Source organism: Anas platyrhynchos, chromosome 4, assembly GCF_047663525.1.
Source record: "Anas platyrhynchos isolate ZD024472 breed Pekin duck chromosome 4, IASCAAS_PekinDuck_T2T, whole genome shotgun sequence".
In the NCBI taxonomy this organism is placed as follows: Eukaryota; Metazoa; Chordata; class Aves; order Anseriformes; family Anatidae; genus Anas; species Anas platyrhynchos.
Window position 1 is genome coordinate 15,862,373 of NC_092590.1, and position 15,949 is coordinate 15,878,321.

General features: G+C 38.8%; 1 long non-coding RNA gene across 1 annotated transcript in view; it reads left to right on the forward strand.

Moving 5' to 3' along the window:
* Positions 1-15,949, forward strand: part of LOC140002418 (uncharacterized) — a 200,588-nt gene that overhangs the window by 152,476 nt on the left and 32,163 nt on the right. The window contains exon 4 of the long non-coding RNA XR_011808888.1: positions 9,474-9,598. This is a non-coding gene — a long non-coding RNA (uncharacterized lncRNA). The remainder of the gene's footprint in view (positions 1-9,473; positions 9,599-15,949) is intronic.

The window sequence follows — 15,949 nt, forward strand, 5'->3', positions numbered from 1 at the left end:
TAGAAGCTGAGATGAGAATGAAGGCAGTCATATAGGAACTGAAAACCTCAAGAACTTAATCCGTCTCTGCAGGTCACTGTCTCTTTTCATGAGTTTATAATCAACTATCACAATTCCTTTAAAAATTTGAGATGCTCTGAAGGTACCAAGTCAAAGCAACCCCTGTCAATCTCATCTGTATGTTTACAAATTACCAATAATTTCTAAAGTAGAAAAAAATATATTGTCCTATTCCACATCTGTAGTGGTTTCTAAATGATGAACGTAAACACTACACCACTCTCTCACTCTCCCTCCTCAGCAGAACAGGGGGAGAAAATATGATGAAAAAGGGCTCCTGGGTTGAGGTAAGGACAGGGAGATCATTCAACAATTACCGTCATGGGTAAAACGGACTCAGCGTAAGGAGATTAATATAATTTATTGCCTATTGCTAACAGACTAGATCAGTGAGGAAACTAAAAAAACTAAAAACATCCTCCCCCATCCACCCTCTTCTACCTCTTCCACCCAAGTGGCACAGGGGAATGGGGTTGCTGTAAGTTCAGAACACTATGTCATCAGCCACTCCTTCTTCTTAAATCTCTTCCTGTGTTTCAGCATGGGATCCTGTGGGATGCAGCTCCACCACGGTTCCCCATGGGTCCCAAGTCTCTCTTCCCATTCATTCTTCACTGACTTTGGGGTCTGCAGGGATGTTTCTCTCTGTTCCTTACTCCTCTCTCCCAGCTGCTCTTGCACAGCAGATTTTTCTTTCTTAAATATGCTGTCACAGAGGTGTAACAATCTTTGCTCATTAGCTCATCTTTGGGCAGTGGCAGATCCTTCTGGAGCCATCTGGAACTGGCACTTATCTAACATGGGGCAGATTTGGGACTCCTCACAGAGGCCACCCCTGCAGCCCCCTGCCACCAAAACCTCACCATATAAGTTCAGTACAGCATCTGATGTTTCATAGTGTCATGGTTTTGTCTGGGAAAGAGTTAATTCTCTTCATAGAGTCTTGTATGATGTTGTGGTTTTGATTTTTAATTAAAATAGTGGTGATAACACACCATCATTTCTAACTGTTTCAAAGCAGTGCTTACACAGAGCCATGGAGTTTTCTGCCTCTTGTGCTGCCCTGCCAGTGAGGAGGCTGAGGGTCACCAGAAGCTGGGAGCGAACACAGCCAGGACAAGTGACCCAGACTGATCAAAGCGATATTCCATACCATATGACACAATGCTCATCAGTAAAGACTGGTGTAAAGAAGGAAAAAAGGAGGGGTGTTCAGAGTGATGGCATTTGTCTTCCTAAGAAACCATTACATGTGATGAGCCCTGCTTTCCTGGAAGTGGTTGAACGACTGCCTGCTGATAGGAAGTAGTGAATAAATACCTTATTTTCTTTTGCTTGCATGCACAGCCTTTTCTTTACCTACTAACCTGTCTTTATCTCAACCCACAATTTCTCGCAGTTTTACTTTTCCTATTCTCTCCCCCATCCCACCTGGGGAGGGTGAGTGAGTGGCTGTGTGGTACGGAGCTGCCTGCTGAGGCTAAAGCACAACATACAGAAAAGCAGTGCATTACTTTCATACGCCTGCAGCTAACTAAAAAGAAAGCATGGCAGTAGTTGATGAGCTATCATTGTTTACTATCCCGGTATTCTTATCAGTTCAACAGAGATCTTACATGGTACTGAAAAATGAAAGGCAATCAAACTGCCAACCACTAAGAAACTTTGCCAGTTTATCTCATTATCAGTGATCAAACTGCTACTATAACACAGCACTTTAGTTCATTAACAGTGAATATGATACTAATGAGTGCCTCAAGCAATTAAAACAAGTGCTATATTTTATTAGGTTACTTTCAGTCAGCACTTTGAGCAACCTGGTGAGGATATGTTTGCAGTCCATGCAGGAGTGCCGGATGCCAGAATGAAAACTGTCTACACTTTTTGGTTCTTCTCATTTTGTTGGCTACAATATCCTATCAGGTTTGTGTAAAAATCTGCTGAACACTAGGGGAAAAGAAAAAAAAAAAAAAAAGAAAAATTGTGGGTGGGTGTTAAGAAGGAAGTCTTGCATGTTTGTTAATCTAAAATCCCCCTCCCTTTTTTTTAATCACAGAATCTGGAAGTATTCTTAAAGCCAGCAGCAGCTGCAGGTGTTGATATGCCATAATTGTTTAGATACTATGGTAACAGACACTGAAAAACACTGAGACAGACAGTTTTACACTACTTTTCTTCTTTGGCCATTACATTCGGTTTTGATTCATATGTGCCTACCAGCCAATGCATTAGATTCAAGCTCTATTGAATTCAAAGTCTGAAAGAAATGCATAGTTAAAAGATATGAGCTTGACCCAATTACAGCAGTAGAGCAGGATATACTGCTAGACCACATTTTAGATCTCACTAGCCATCATTCTCTGGACCTCTAACCCAAACACATTCCTTTACAGCTTTGAAGAATTGTCATGAAAAGCTTTGATAACCAAGTGTGAAAGAAAACACAAATCCAAAATTAAACCAAGTGGGTCCTGAGTTGTCTTGCAAATGGAGCCCCAAGAACTGTCCTGTCACCGGTCTACTAGCAAAAATAATAACAATAATAATAAAAGGATCATAAAAAATTCTAGACACATATTCTTGCCTAGATACTCTGATGGCAAAAGGTATCTTGTGTGGTAAGGTAAGGGTTACATATATTTTGTGTGTTTTGCGTGAGACAAATTATAGGCCAAACAATCTTCCAACACTCTGTCTGGGCTCTGAAACTAAACCCATTATGTCTTTAGCTTCGCTCTGTCTCTAGGGAGTAGGAAAGTACTGTTAATTTAGAATCAACAAAATGATAGCAACTTGGATAGGTGATATTTGAGCTCTAAGAGGACGGAACAAACCTATCAGTAATGCAGTTAGGTGGCAGCTACAATTTAAACTAGATAAATGTGAAGTGATATAAAGTGGGAGAAAGATCCCAAGTACTATTCACACAATGTTGGGATCTAAATTTTCCAGAGTATTTCAGGAATAGGATCTAACATTTGTCATTAGTATGCTGACGTGTTGATGAAAATATAAACAAATCCACAACAACCAAAAAAGGAAATGATTGTGCAAAAAAAAAAAAAAAAAAAAATTGGCAAGGATCACTAAAGAAAATATTGGAGCAGGATTAGGATTTTGTAATTTGGTGATACATTTTTTCCTTAATACTGTAACACGCAGTGGCAGCTGAAGTATAACACAAGCAGTAGGTGGACAGGGGAAAACAGAGTGGAGGAGAGATGAAATACTGACAGAGATTAAAATGACCAAGACTATTCAATTTAGAAAGCACGACTTTAAGTAGGCCCACCAAAGATAACGTATGGTTTAGGTGAAAAATATTTGGTATTGCTCCGCAGCTAGTCCCAGCTCCATTACACCAGGTACAAGAGAAAAATTGATGAAATTGGCAGGCAGAAAATGTGAAATGAACAGAAGGGAAAGCTGCTTAAAGTAGAACATTATCAGCCCATAGAATTCAATACCACAAAAAATAGTTGAGAAAAAAAAAAAAAAACTTTAACAGGATTTTAAAAGGGTTGAGTTATTTATACTAAAAAAAAACATTTGTGACTACATGAAGTTAGGTGAAAAATTTAAGGAGCTTTCAGCCTTCATGTGAAGAAAGCTGTGCATAGGGGCTTGCAGAGGGAGGAGGAAGAATCTGCTTGTATCTGAAGGCAGGAAGCCAGGGGCAGCTCTACCTTCCTTTGAACTTCAGAAAGAGAAGTTACCAGACTGCCTGTTTGGGCAGCAGCTTTCCATTGTGTCCTCAGAAGGAGGTGACCAGGGCAGGCTGTAGATGTTCTTTAAAAAGGTAACTTTTCTATTATATTGATTTTGACGCTCAGATCCCGATATGTTCAAGCAGACTTTCACGCTGTTCATCTGGTTTAATGTGCCATCGTGCCATTGCATCCATCTCTGGAGCAGAAACAGCTCATCCCACTCACACCAGCATTCAAACAGAGGTTGAAAAAAAAAATAAATGGTAGAGCTTCTGAATGCAAATGCCTGAGAATATCTAGTTTGTGATTTTAATCCATTGTATTCATCCATTTGATCCACTCCACACTCTGTACTGCTCCTCTTAGAGGCAGCACACCAAGTTCCCCTGGACTCCATCCTGGAAGCTTCTTCAATGCTGTACTTTTTCTTTAAAATGTGAATATCAGTTTAATTTCCAAGTCACCTCAGGCAATTATTCCAAACATGTCTGCTGCATCTCACAAAGTCTTTTGTATTTCTCGGATGTGCTTCTAATTTAGGTGTGGATTTAACTTCCAGTGAAATCAGCAAGACCTAAACTTGGTCTTAAGGTTGAACACATGACAATCTATTCTGAAAAAGAAGAGTACCAAGTTATGGCATCTCATAGCTACCTTATCACGGATAGCTACATGATACAGACTTTGTGTGTTTTCATTTGAGTTTCCAATTTGCTTGGTGCATTGTCAAAGTGTCCCTTTTAAGAGCTCTGGAGAAGCATATTTCCCTCTTTTTTTTTTTTTTTTTCTTTTTTTGAGAGATTGCTTTCATCAGTTCCTGCAGAGTCCCTTTTACTAAATCAGTGCCTCATTTTAATAAATTTGACACAATACTGCTCTGCAGCTGCACACAGAAGCTACAGATAAGCTGAGCACTGAATTAACAGGCCTCTTAAAACTTCACAACTCTAAATTTTTTGACAGGTTTTCTCATTTATAAAAATAAATAAATAAATCCATCAGTGCTTTATCGTGAATTTACAATGCAGATTAAAACAGGTAAACTTCCCCCCCTCCCCCCCCCCAAATAATTCTGTCTTTCTCAAGGGCATTTCATTGGTATTTTACACCAATACACTTCCAATACACTTTTAAAGGCATAAATTGCCAACATTTTGGACACCCATAAATGTAGGGGAAACAGTTATATTAATGCTTATCTTCACACCTACTTGCCAACCACTCAGATACAGGAGAAGGGTTTTGGTATGTTAAACAATGCAAAGTTAGAATTCACATTCAGTCAAGAAACAAGTTTTTGGCAAGGTTAAGTTTCCAACTTAAGTAATATGCCTATATTTAAATATCCTGTTTTACATCACTTGAAAGATTATATTCCCAATTTAACCTCATCCACTGCCTTTTGTGCTGCTAAAATGTTTCCTAAGCTGCTTCATAGTAACGCCTGTTTGCTAAATCTGAGCCCTTCCAGGGTGACGAGTGCTATGGTAGATCTCTATCATAGTGAGAAATGCATTATTATTTAATGTGGTTAAAGAATTGTGTCAAAAATTTACTTTTCCTATGAAAAATATCATTTCAGAGAAGTGAAAACTTGCACCAATATTTTTAATCAAAATCAGTTTTATGGTAAAAAGCTCACATTTCAAATGTAATTGTCAGTGAAAACAAAGTGAAAATAAATTGCTTTCAATTAAGATTTTTGTAGAGGAAACACATTACTTCCTAGCAAGTTCTAAGTTTGCTCCTGATCTAATAAGAAAAGTACAAAAGAAATAAAATCCAACAGGATATAAAATTTATCCATTAATAATACACATACAATTGCCCCGCTGGAAGGAGGAATAACCTGTGAGATACATGTCAGATCGCGTTATGCACGAACTTGCCAGATATCACAGTGATGGGTGTAATGCATAAGACTGCATAAAAAACTTTGCCACCCTTGCAGACAGCTGCAGCACTTTAATGCAGTGTGCTAAATGAAATTTTATGCCCAGACAATTCAGTTAGCTTCTGAGCAATATAGTCTCAGCAATATTTAAAACTCACTCTGGAAGTCTCCAAGTGGCAGCTATTTTTCCCCTCACCAATCTACTGCTCTTTTTCACATTTTAGGTCAGTTTTCATTGACCTTCTACTGTTACAGATCTTATTATGTGAATCTCTCCCTTTTCTTGATCTTTGCCTCCTGCGTCTTCTCCAGCTGCAGACAGATACCTGCAGCTATCCACTGGCAGTCCTTTCTCCCTTTCCTCTGGCAGATAACTCTTGCTTTGTCAGCTTTTATTTTTTCTTCTAGGTGTTGCTTGAGTTCAGGAGCCTATGAAGTGCACTGTAAAATGAAAGTAGGGCAATGCCTGTGGCATAAAATGTGGAAGTATCATGTTTTTATACAATCAATACTATGGTTGTTACACCCCTGATGTGTAGTTTCATTCATATCTGCTTTGCCCGTCTATACCATGTTTGTTGCTGTACTCTTCTACTGTAGTATAAGAGGTTATGAGAGCACAATGATAGCAGTTCTCCATACTTCCACACATAAAATTTCAGTATTTTTCAGCTGTTCAGACAGGAAGCTTCATGCCCTTCCACATCTGGGGTTGAATGCCTACCAGCCTCTACAGTCCATGGCTATGCATCCTCACAGGGTGAATTTATGCCTTTATTCAGCAAAAGCAGGTAGGCAGTGGTTGGGGATTTTCCAGATAGGAGTTCAAGAAGTCACATCCATGCCTCTTTGCATGGATATTAAGCTTCCCATGAGATAATATCTGAGAACAGTGTTTTATCTTGATGTTCTTGCCTTAAGGCTCATTCATAGCAACTGTTCAGCAACCCGGCAACTGGTGTGTACCAGAGTTGCCTACCCATTTGCTGACAAACAGAACGATTTGATGATATATTCACTGTTATCAGGGTATCAAGGCACTCCATATATAGGCTGAGTGTATTTCTACTCTTTGGGCTGGAAGATGTTAGGTAGATGTGCAACATATTTAATGACATAAACATTTTGTCTTTAAAATTCCCGTTCAGTTTTCCATTTTCAAAGAGAATGCATCCATTCAAATAGAAGGATTGTAAGGCTGGGATATTCAGAAGCACTTAGTCTTGGCCTGTGTTTTCTATCTGAACTCCAGGGGAGTTCATAGTTCTCTTAATATCAGTGCCAGCAGATTCGGGACAGTGATGAGTGGGTGCTTACAACTGGGAGCAACTTCTAAGGACTGTATAATAAGTCCTTACCTACAGAAATTAATTATCTTTAATAATAATCATTACAATTATTGGAGACCCTACTGACACCAAGTCCTACACAATAGGCTCTGCCCAAGCTCCTGTAAAAAATGTTTTTAGAAATAAATCTGACGAGATAATCTCCTAGCTTCCATGGTTGAGAAGTGGGCCTAGAGAAGGACACAGTATGATTCAAAATATTTTATCTAAACTAGACAGACAAAGCCTGTCTGAAAACAAATCTGTCAAACTTGCAAAGACTTTCAACACCTACTAGCTTCTTTTAACTGAGTTAAACTAAGACAGGGCTCTGATGTGACTACCTGAGTAAATGAATAAAGATGTAAGCACATGGCAGTGTATTTTTATGAATCCTTGGTCACTACTTTTTGTGTACAGAGATGCAGAAATATTGCATGGCCTTGTTGCATGAGTATAGGGATAAGATTCAGCACCCATCCAGAAGCCATTAAAAAAAATCCCAAGATATCACTGACCATTTTTACTGAAATTATTTAATCTTTTAATTAATATTCTTATTTCAGTCTTAGAGAAGCACATTTTCTATATCAAAGACTACTGACAGAACGTGTTACATTTGAAGTTATAAATGAAAACTGACTGATGAAAACATGTCTGAACAGCACTCAGAGCAAGTGAACAGCCACAGATTCTCCCATGCTCACACAGATGTTTGGGCTTTTCAAACCCAGCTAAGTAGACACTTTTAAATATTTCACCCCTTCTTTCTCTCCTCCATTAAATATATATATATATATATATATATATATACATATTTCTGAGTAAAGGAGGATGTTAAAATAAAAGTCTTAGTGTGGACTCAAAATAAATAAATAATAAAAACAAACAAACAAACAAACAAAAAAAAACCAAAAAACACATGAATAAATAAGTAGAAGGAACAAACCCTGACACTGGGGACTTTATCATCAGACAGCTTTGCTATGAAAACCTACATGTGGAGACACCAATTCCTGGCCATTTTCCCCACGTGAAGGGTAGCACGCTTGCACTTTCTTATTGCACATTGGGCTCAGGTGGAATGGTTTGACCTCTGGTCTGACTCTAGATATACGCTTGAGCTCTCCTATTGTCCAAGCAACTTTAGAAATATCTCCATTTCCTCTTTTGTCTAGAAGCACAGTGAGTGGTAGGCAGAAATGCTAGGTCAGTACTATTCTGTGTGAATAACCCTTGGCACACCTAGTGAGCCTCTCATCCTCTGCACCATTCTGCTGTCAGTGTAGGGAAAGGAGGTTCCATGGAGGGCAGTTCAGGGTAGTTAAGGTGTGAACTTGGTCTGAACTGACCTCACCAGAGTCTCCGTCTCTCTACACCAACCACAACAGACCCCATGGACACTGCCTACCAGCAGGCACTGTGAATATATTGCTCTGCCCATGGGAGTTCCCAGTGAAGACCCTCGGATATGGATTACTAAGTGGCCCCTCAGTACAGTTTTTATGTTTTTATGTCCTACATCCTCACTCCTTACCAGGTATCTCTGTGGGCATCCCACCTTACCGAAGGAATATAGCCAATGAAAGGTACCATAGCAAGAGGAAAGGCCAGCCTGGAAAGCAGCTTATACTGGCATCACACTACTATTTCCAGTCTTGTATGCCAGAGGCCCGTACGTTGCACCAGATGAGACCAAGTTCTTTTTTGAGAGAAACAATCCTTATTAATTTGATGACATCCACACACAAAAGTTCTGGTTTCCTAAACAACTCCCCTAGTGCCTCCCCCGTAAGCTGAATAATAACCATCTGGTGGAGCAATTTTTAAAAAGTACAGATATGCCAGAATTTTCTTGGCAAGGCTTCGCTCAAATGAGAGGAGGCAAATCCACAAACAGTCTCCTTCACTCCACAAGCCTGATTCATCCACAGACACCATCCCTCCTGTGCTCTGGAGGAGGCAGGTGTCTTGTGGGAAAAGAAATAGTCTGTAATTGCTTCATTAAAATCATACTTGTTTGGGAGCAGAACATAATTCACATATACTCATATTTCTAGCATTTACTAGTTCCCAAGTCTTGATTCTGCAAACTTCTTTATCTTTTACTTTTACTTGTGTGCGTGTAACTGTAATTGCCAAAGACTCCCCCAGTTTTATTTTGATTTTGTTCTTCTATTAGAGCACTTGCATTTTGAATACAAGCTCAAATCATGTGTCCTGTTCTTTTGTTCTCTTTTATATCTAGTGAGTTTCTAGATGAATATCACCTATTCAGATTTGGAATAGTGGTGTTTACATACAAAGTCTTTCCTTAATGGAGTTTCTTTCAGAATGTCATGTAAAGAAGGATCACTGATGCAGTTTAGCAGCTGGAAAAAATACAGTAGCTAGACAAAATGTACACTGACACCAAGCCCCTATGCTTTAAAAATTACGTTTAAACAGCTAACATATAGACTATTCTGATTTGTTTCCCAGGTTTAAGCCTTTGGTAAGGAATATCATAAATTCAGAGTTGCAAGGATACTCCCAGAACAACTTTCAGAGAGATAATTGTTGTATCAACTGGAATTCATAAGACATCCAAAACTACGCTTACACAGGCAAGTACTTTATGTTTGTTTGCTTGCTTTGTTTTGTTTTGTTTTCCCTTATGCAAGGGAAACAACATTAAATTTTTAAGATAAAGCCCCTTTTCAACACCCCTTCTCTGCCACCCCTCACACAGCAGGGTGTTGATTTCAATACAGAAGTGTATTTCATTTCAAGACAGAATTAATCAATCTGGTTTTATTTCAAGGTTAGCTAAAGGAATTTCATTGCATTTGAGTAGAAAAATTAATGCTGCAGAGCAGAAATAGCATATTCACTCAAAGCAAAAATGCTTTGGCCTCTGGAATTAATGGAGAGCCCTCAGCAACCCATGAGAGATCATGTTAATCTTTTGCCTAAATTTGAAAGAGTGAAGAAATTATTTGACATCTGAATCATGAAACAGGGTTGTCCCCCCTCACCTTTTTCACTCAGTTTAGGGAGATGTCTCCTTTGAGCAGCTGGATTGAAATCCTAGCTTAATACTAAAATTAAATTATATTGTTAAAAATGCAAGTAATTAATGTGTTTTAAGTCCAGTGAGGTGGCTGTTCATCTCATTTCCCTCATACATAAATAAATAGCTTAAGAAATGTCTGTTTGTACAGCCTGAAAGATAACTCATTGAATTTGTGCTCCTACAAAACAGCCTGAATTGCTGTGCAAGCCCTATATATCTTGCTCTCACTTAGGTATAGTGACTGTATTTATGACAGTCAGAACAGAGAAATTTTTGTTTCAATCCTGTATTTGGGCACCAGAGAAGAAAACTACCTGCACTTTGCATTTTATAAGTGCCACTACTTCTAAATTGTGACTTCACAGCAACATTGGTATAGCGTTGGGTGGGAAGATTTTTCCCAGTAAAGGACCATCTGACAGAGTTATCACAAAACTCCAAATACTTTGTTAACATTCTCTACCAGAAAAACCTTGACAGAGTCTGCACTCATTCATTGTTTTCCTTCACCCCACATCTAATTTATCACACTCACTCTACTGGGCTGCTAGCTCCTGATAAAGAACAGGGACAATCCAGGTTGCTTCAGGAGTATGTCTGAAGTCTGTTTTGTTTGCTTGTTTGTTTTGTTTTTAAAAGAACAAATTAAAGGACATTTTGTCAAAATGTCCTTTTAAAAAGTTGAAAAGTTAAAAAGTGGGAGAACATTTCAGGTAACCTAAAAGTTACCAGGTTTGGGTATGTGAGCTGGGATCAGCTCAGTGAAATCAAGAGAGATAACTCTTGTCATTTAGCATTGACATCCTTGTCAGAATGATATCCCTATTTTTAGAAATGTCTGAAGTGGCAGAGGTTTTCAGGAGATTTAATCGGACTGATCACAGAACAGGATAGGAACCTTGTAGTACTACAATTTTTTCTTGTCCCCCATAATACAGTTTTGTTAAGTAGAGAGGTGCTACTAACAGAATATTTGGTTGACTTAATGTAAAAGCCCCAGATAGTTGATGGCATTTTGGGTTGTGTTATTCACTTTTGTGTTTGCCTACTGTAAGTAGATGATAAGGGTAAAACATACTAAATAATAAACAATTAAGATGCAGGTGGAGTTTTAAAAAAAATCAAGAAAAGTTTTTTTTTTTTTTTTTTTCTTTAAATATACTTGGAAGAAACATTCAAGATACAGAACTTGTTTCAGGTAGCACCTCAGCTCTCACTGAAAGAATTATTATTTCACTGTATTGGTTCATTCTCGCTCTGCTTCTGTTTGAAGTCAGTGGCATCCCTTACCTAGTCTAGCGGCCATATCAGATGTCTTCTATCTCAGTAGTGTAGTAAAATGGTGGGTGGAAAAGCAGCTAACTAATTTTCCATCTTGCATCAATGTATTTCTCCTTCTTACATGCCTATTAGTTAATCTGTAGACTTAAAAGAACTTGTGCCCCAGAAAAGATGAAAGAATTTTATGTACACTGTAATATTAGTCATTCTTCTAATATTATAACATTTGGAAAACAACCCCCCCAACACCAGATCACTTCTACATGACTATTATCTTTCTTAATAAGAGCTTTTCATAAACCATTGTTCAGCCATTGACAAAAACAGAGTATCTGTGCATCCTGTGAATATGGTCTGCTACAAAAATGAAAGTTTTCATTGACTTATGGGATATGTGATTTAAAAATGTATTGCTTTGCCACAAGAAATCTTATTCTTGGAATTGAAGCCGTAAGTTTTATGGTGCATCTCTATAGTTTTGATTTTAGCAATACACAAGTTAGAACAAGCTTTGAGGCAGGTTCTTGAAAGGGAACTTTCAAATACTGCTTTAGAAGGTGGCTGAAACATTGAGCTTCATTAGTGCTCATTGATCTGTGGTTTAGATGGAGGAATTACAAGTGTTCTATGCAACATGGTAGGGATGATGTTTAAATCAGGTTTCTTAAATATGCACATTTAGTGTACTTAATTGACTGTAGAATAATTATTATATGCTGTATAATTATGTTGTGGCAGGGAGCAAGACTTCTAAACATCTCAAAGGCAAGTGATTACAGGCCCAGAATTGAGATATTATTCTCTCCTAAAATATACAGTAAAATAACAAAAATGTTTTATTTCTATAGTGAGGTCTTCGCATGAGACTTCAGGCTATATTTAAGAAGATCCCCTTAACGTATTCTCATTTTCTATGCTATTTTAGTTTAACAATACAGATGGAAACACATATCAAAACACACAAAGGAATGAGGATTAAAATCCCCATATGGCATCAGTGGCTTCAGCTACATCAGAATATCTAATTATGTAAGAAGTCCAGGTGGTCAAAGTAGGCATCTCATGAGAGTAATTTGGGAGCAGAGTAGTGAGGGTAGATGATGTGGCAATACCCCTTTGAATACTGATCTGAGGAGTGACCAGTTAAAGATAGCTTGCAGGGAGGATAGAAAAGGAACTTATTTTCCCCTTTGAGAAATAACTTGTGGCTTTAACATAACCCAAAGCTAGTGAGTGGAGAGGAGAAAAAGGAAAAATGGGCTAGAAGTCCTCTCTTCTAAAGGGCTCTCACTGATATGACTTGTACATGTGCTTGGGTAAAGCACCATTAGCTCTTTGGGCATGGTATCTGTTCTGTGGCCTGGGCTGGGGTGTCCAACAGCTCTTTATGCTTAGCTTTATGTCTACTTTTTCTTGGTTCAGGACAGTCATGGTATCATTAATCAAACTGCAATTCCCAGTGAGGGGCTGGATGCTAGGGATCAGAATAAACTGAGTATCAGAAAATAAGTTTGTCAAAACTTGTTGTGGTGGTGTTTTTTGTTTGTTTGTTTGTTTTGTTTTGTTTTGTTTTCTCTCCTGCCTTCTCCCCTGCCTCCTCCCCAGACTGTCTGGATTTTTTTTCTTTTTGAAATAGAATTCCTGCCTTGAGGGAGAAAAGCCAACTGGGAGCACTAAGCACAGATATATTTAACAGAAAACGTAATGGACTGGAAGTCTGATTTCCACAGTTCTTCTTCCCATCTAACGTTGTCTGACAATTTGTGAAATTATCATCAACCCAAAACAGCATTTCTTCACATAAGTGTTGCCATATTAGTTTCTATAAAAGGTTCATCAGGTCATGTATCATCTAACTGGATCTTTAGGGAGGAGCACAAGATGTTAAAGAAAACTCTTGTATTCATCTTGCTTTCCAGAAACAGAAGGAACTAGGTCTTCCCAGCTGGAAATGCTTCTCTGCCTTTGATAGCGTTTCCCAACATTCTATGGACCACATCCTTCTTATTCCTAAAGCTTTTTTGATATGATTTGACCTTCTTTCACTCCACTGCAATGAAGGCCCACCTACTAACCAAATTGCCTCTTGTCCTGCCCACCAAGGGATTATGAAGTGGGAATTAGGGTTTATGACAGGTATATGAGTATCTGCATGCAATTGTCATGTTAAGAAGAAAAAAATAGAAGCTGAGGCAGTGGAAACAGCTGTGTTTTGTCACTCTTCTCATGAAAATCTAGTAACTCTCTGTCTCCCCTCCTGAAAGGCTCAGGGAGCATCAGTTCATTAGAAGCTGTATTCCCCTTGGATACTCTGAGCTTGGGGTTGGGAATGATATGGTAAAGTCCCTGTGGATAAGGATTATGGGGTTGGAAAACAGGGCAGAGATGCTGCTTGGGGTCTGTTATAGACCACCAAACCAGGATGAGGAGATGGATGAGGAGTCTATAAGCAGCTGGCGAAAGTCGCTCCATCACCTGTGTGCCCAGGTGGCCAAGAAGGCCAGTGGCATCCTGGCTTGTGTCAGGAATGGTGCAGCCAGCAGGAGCAGGGAGGTGATCGTCCCCCTGTGCTCTGCTCTGGTGAGGCCACACCTTGAGCACTGTGTTCAGCTTTGGGCCCCTCACTACCAGAAGGACATCGAGGCCCTGGAGCGTGTCCAGAGCAGGGCTACGAAGCTGGTGAAGGGCCTGGAGCACAAGGCCTGTGAAGAGCAGCTGAGGGAGCTGGGGGTGTTTGGTCTGGAGAAGAGGAGGCTCAGGGGGAGACCTCTTTGCTCTCTCCAGCTACCTTAAAGGAAGCTGTGGGGAGCTGGGGATCAGTCTCTTCTCACAGTTAACCAGTGATAAGACTAGAAGGAATGGCCTCAAGTTGTGCCAGAGGAGGTTTAGGTTGGAAAAGAGGAGACATTTCTTCTCAGAAAGAGCAGTCAGGCACTGGGATGGGTTGCCCAGGGAGTGGTGGAGTCACCATCTCTGGGGGTGTTTAAGGAAAGGTTGGACACGGTGCTTAGGAACATGGTTTAGTGGGTGATATTGGAAGTAGGGGGATGGTTGGACCAGAAGATCTTGGAGGTCTTGTCCAAACTTAATGATTCTGTGATTCTGTGAAAACAGTGTACTCCCCATATTCTGGAAATGATGGGGACAGATGTTTCTTCCTGTTATAGGCTGCAGCTGAAGAGAGGAATTAGAATCACTGGAGTTTTTGTTGAGTCCCATATCTGAGCTGCACCCAGCTATGTCATTGCACTTCTAGATCATTTAACAAAAAAGTAAGGCTTACCCAACAAAAAGTCTTTTTAGTAGCAATGATGGGTTTTTTTTTGGAACACAAATATATTCTCAAAAAAATGCAATTTTAATACTGATGTCTAGTATTCAGCTATTGTCCTGCACTTCTCAGTCCAGAACCAAAAATTGTAGATGTCCCTTTTGTAGGGACATAGATGTTGAATTGGTGAAAACTTTTTAAAACCCCATAGGAACAGAAATATTTGTAGCTTCACTAGCAATGAGATATGAGAAATGGAATATTAGCAACCATTTTAAATAGACAAGGATTGCCAAAGAGGAAAGAAACCTGATTTATTCTTTTGATTAATAATAAATCATGTTGCCCTTTCAGCAGACATCTTTAATGCTTAATATTTGTCACATATTCTAGATAATAGAATACCCCAAATAGAGCCCATTAGCTTTAAATACTGGAGGACATTAGCAGAAGAGTCTTTTGTAAGTGAAGAAAAAATGGCAGACAGATTTGATAAATTATTGGTCATGGAGAATTTGAACAGCCCATCTTCTCCATTCTCCAAATGCAATAAATTTTTAAGATCAGAGTGTATGTCAAATGGAGTTCATAAAGTGGAAAATGACACTATTTACTTTCATCAAATAAAATGCCATCAAAATGTATGGCTCTGCACCTCCAAAATCTGTCTGAACACTACTGCTATTTTGTGTAACACTTTAGCAACTCAAACTAATAGGGCTATAAACCAAGTTATGCCAGCAGAAGTTCTAAAATATAAAAAACAAAAGTGCTAAATTCATAACTTGAAGTAGCATTCCAAGCTTTTGACCGCTGGATAAGAGAAAATGGTATAACTTTATAACGTTGTATAATTGGTAATGACAGGAATTTCTTCTCATATCATTTGAGAAATCTGACCCCATATCTGATGATACCACTGCTGTAACATTGAGTTAAAAGAGGCAGTGACTCTTGAATGACAGTTTTCCCTTGAGCTGTGATGCCTTCATCTAATATTGTACAGAATGTAAAGCTGAAGTACCTATTCAGAAAAAGGCCAGGTAGTCTTTCTATGAGAAATAGTACACCAAAGATCAGATAAATACCCCCTGCCATTCTTTTTATTTTTTATTTTTTATTTTTCCTTTTTGGTTTGGAAAGATGGCTATCATATACCTTGGATTGAGGTGTGATGGCTATAACCATTTAACATGTATACACCCACTTTTAATGGTAATAAAATAGCCTCAATTATTTTTTTCTTTTTTCCCTATTTTGCCAATATGATATTTAATTGCATTGTACTAGCTGGATTTCTTTAGTATTCATCTAGAATTCACTAGAACAGTCATGTGTACAACATCTCTG